Genomic DNA, 4,273 nt, shown 5'->3' with positions numbered 1-4,273 from the left:
GTTTATCTATACTACTAAAAGGGTAATATGCTAATTAGACCGGGTCGACTGGCCATCTTCCTTCCAGACAAAGCCATGGTGGTGGGGGCCAAGGCAAAGGCAGTTAGAGGTGATCAGGCTGGCCAGGGAGAACAGTTGGGGGTGAGATCAGGCCGGCATGGGAGGGCAGTTGGGGGCAATTAGGCAGGCAGAGGCAGTTAGGGGCAATCAGACAGGCAGCAGAGGCAGTTAGGGGAGATCAGGCAAGCAGGTAGGTGAAGGGTTAGAAGCCAGTGGTCCCAGATTGCGAGAGGGATGTCTGACCTCCAGTTTAGGCCTGTTCCCTGTGAGATCAGCCCTAAACCAGTGGTCAGACATCCCCCAATGGGTCCCTGATTGAAGAGGGTGCAGGCTGGGTTGAGGGAACACCCCCCCCCACCACCAAGTCCCATGCATGAATTTTATGTACTGGACCACTAGTTTAAAAATAAGCCACTGACATTAAGCCCTATAACCTCCTATGTCTTTAGTGTATATTTTCTACAAACAAAAGGGACTTTATAACATTACAATATATTAAAATGAGGAATTTAGATTTATCCATTCTGCATTCTTATCATGGACCTCATTAAAGTTTTGGCAATTGTTTCACTGATCTCTTTTATAGAAAGAGGAAAGAAAGGGAATAAGGCAGGAAAAGAGAAACAAAGGGACAAAGTCAGGGATGGAATGTAATAACATTAAATTCCTTTGATATAAAAACATATATGATAAAAATATATATATTCAGCCAAGGTATTATTTACCTTCCAAAGCAGAGATAAGGCATTTCCATTGATGCAAGTAGTATCAAATATCTGTATTTACCTGCTAATTATAACCAAATGAAGATCAAGTAAAAGTAAAAAATAATAATAATAAGTAAGTTAATGACAAAATACATAAAACAGAGCTGACATTTCTATTATGAGCTAGATTAAATTTATAAAATAAAAAATATAACTATGAGAGTATACATTGCAATATAAATGTTAAGGGAAAATGGTGTCATAAGTGAAATCATAATAGCATTAAAAATTCTTTCTATGGGATAAGAAAATAGATGAGAGTTGGGTTGTCCAGGAAGAAACCCATTCTAACTATTTCATCTTAAGAACAAGGGATATATTATAATATCATACTAGAATTTTGAAATATTTCAATTGGGATACATACTTGTTATTTAATATTAGATTTTCCATATAGAAATATCAATTGAACTATGTCTGTTCAAGAAGGAAGATAGCAATACAGGATTGAATAGGCATGGGTAATGGTAAAATGTGGAAAATAAAGAAATACAAATACATTACTCTAGAATGACATAGATGATGATTGAAAAGAAAAGCAGAATAAAATGCAAATACGCCAAATGAGGAGAAAAAAGAAAACACTGAAAAGTAAGAGCTATGAAGTAACTAATATTTACTCATTGGCATCACTATGTGTACTCTGTGGTTCTCATGAAACCCTCAAAATCCTCTGTTTTATGAGTGAATAGGGTCTTTCAGCCACAACCACTCCCATTTTTTGAAACCTTCCATTTATTCCATTTTCCTATGGCATTCATCAGGTACAACATCAAAGAGTTGTCACTTTAGTTAACAAACACTTGCCCCAATTTTTTTAATGCATCCTCTCTCCTCACATTTGGACTTGAAAATAAGGAAGGTTCTACAGTTTATCTCTCTGGGTGCTCAAACAGTAATAGAAAAACACTGGCTGATTTTGGGTGTCTGACATCCACTGCCAAGTGTTCTTACAATGTTTCAAGTATCTGATTCCAGTTCTCCCTTTGGTCCACGGACATTACTATGAGTTCAATGCTTTTTCCACAGCCTGTTCGTAACCAATGTCTTCCACTGACTAGAATGCCTATACATTTTGACATGAAAAGAAAAAATCTTAGAAATCATTATATTTTTTGTAATGCATGTCTTATTTTTAATATATTTTTTAAAATAAATCTTTATTATTGAAAACATTACATATGTTCCTTTGAACAAAAATAGACCCAGAGATATAGAAACATTGAACAGACTGTCAAATCTCAGAGGGAAAACAGGGGAGGGTGGAGATGGGGAAGAGATCAACCAATAGAAATCATTCTTCATGCTGCTTTTGGTTCACCCCAATGCTCTTCAAAAATTAATACATTCTTTCTGATTGGTGTTTTGGGTTTCTTAGGATATATTCCTAGAAATGGGATCACTGGGTGGAGGCCTGGGGTGGGGGCAGGGGTGGGCTAGAAGAGGTCAATGGGAGAAAAAAGAGGATATATATAATACTTTCAACAATAAAAATTTTTTTTAAAATTTAATACTTAACAAAAGCCCATTAATTTTATCTCCTCAATAGTAATGACTTCATAAATTATCTCCCTTTCTTCATCATCCTCTATGCACTGTCTATTGTAGAGAATGGTAAAATGTAGATACTTAAATACTGACTGAAAGACTGTATGAGTAAATTCAGAAATTTACAATAGCAACTTTCAATTTTCCTTTTTAATTTAGTTATTTCAAGTTCATTTTCTATGATTTGAAAATAAAATCAACCTAATAGAGTACTCAAATTATTTTATGAAATTTTTAATAATATTCTTTTTATTCTGGCTAGTATGGTTCTTGAAGTTAGAAATTTTTTAGTGCCACTTTACATGTATGATAGTCAGCTGGTTTTTCAAAGAGAGTTGCTTGAGTTAGTGATTGAATGCTTATATGACTACAGAGTAAGTTTATATACAGAGATTCATGATTACATAAGGATAAGATGGATGTAGAAATATGGCAGTCTACTTTTTCAATTTCATTTGTCATTAAAATCTTAATGGAGAATAAATGTTGAAGTGGTCTACTGAGCAACATAATTTTAAATCTTAGAACATTTTACTTTTAATTGTTTTGTTGTCTTATTTGATAAATGTTTATATATTATTACTCATGAAAGTTTTTTGAAACCCAAATATAATGCATATTGAGTGTGCATAAATAAATACAAATGTGAACAAGTTACTTTCTTATGCTTTTAAAGAACTAAGAGTAAAAGCACTTTACATTTAAATGGGTCTTTCATCTAAAATATTTAGAAATGCCAGCCCATGACTTGTTCAATCAACTGAAACAAAAATGTCCTAAATGGCATCAAATTATCTTACATGTTTCTTAATATATAAGAAGAGATTTCTTGAATATGTTCTTATGTTTAATATTGCTAATTAATTTTGGATATATAAAATATTTAATTTTATAAGAAGAAAAAATATACAATAAGACAGAAACTTTAATAAATGATACTAATTAAATTACATATATAAAACTTAATTCCTTCTATTAGAAATACAAATCTTTAACTAAAATTATTGACTATATTGTAAAATTTCTACCATGTTGCCCTTTAATTATACAAGAAAACTATATGTACCATCTTCAATCAAACTACACACACATTCACCCTCCCCTCTATCGGTCCAACATTTCCTCTTAATTCAAATCTACAAAACAAGGTGTGTTGACTGAGTTAGGTCCTAGGATTTCACTCTGTAGGTAGTGTAACAACTGGGCTATTATAAGCATTTGTAAATAGTTTTGTGATATGTAGTTATATGTACTGGATAAAGCAATGACTCTCCAAAACAAACAATCCACCAGAAGAATAAAAGAAAGAATGAGACTTGTAATCCAGGAGGACATCCATAGGAGAAAATGTAACGACCTTATTGCTGTCATCTGGGCAGGAGAATGATTAATATTGATGGAAGTATTATTGACTCAGGTGAATGACAATTGTTTCTTTATCCTAAAAGACTAGAATAAAGTAACACTAGTAATTTTGCACTACCCACTATAATTGCCTATTAGATACTTAACATTTTATTTATGAACTAGTAGCCCGGTGCACAAAATTCGTGCACTGGGGTGGGATGGGGGAAGGGGCCCCTCAGTCTAGCCTTCACCCTCTCCAATCTGAGACCCCTCAGGGAATGTCCAACTACCTGTTTGTGCCCACACTTTTAACAGATAACAGCTCCATTGTTGTTTCTTTCTTATGCTTAAAACCATTGGAATTAGTAGGTATTCAAAGTGTGTATACATTTTGGGGGGACACCCTGTATATCTCTAGTCAGCGGTGAAAGAAACCAACAGCAGATTTGGAACCCCCAGACAGGGAACCTCGCTCACTCCCCACATGTCTCCCCACTTCACTTTCCACCTTCGTGGGCAGCAGGAGAATCAACGTTTTCTCTCATTAATTC

This window comes from Myotis brandtii, unplaced genomic scaffold (genome assembly GCF_000412655.1).
Source record: "Myotis brandtii unplaced genomic scaffold, ASM41265v1 scaffold588, whole genome shotgun sequence".
NCBI classification, from domain to species: Eukaryota; Metazoa; Chordata; class Mammalia; order Chiroptera; family Vespertilionidae; genus Myotis; species Myotis brandtii.
Note: the sequence above shows the minus strand (reverse complement) of the source record.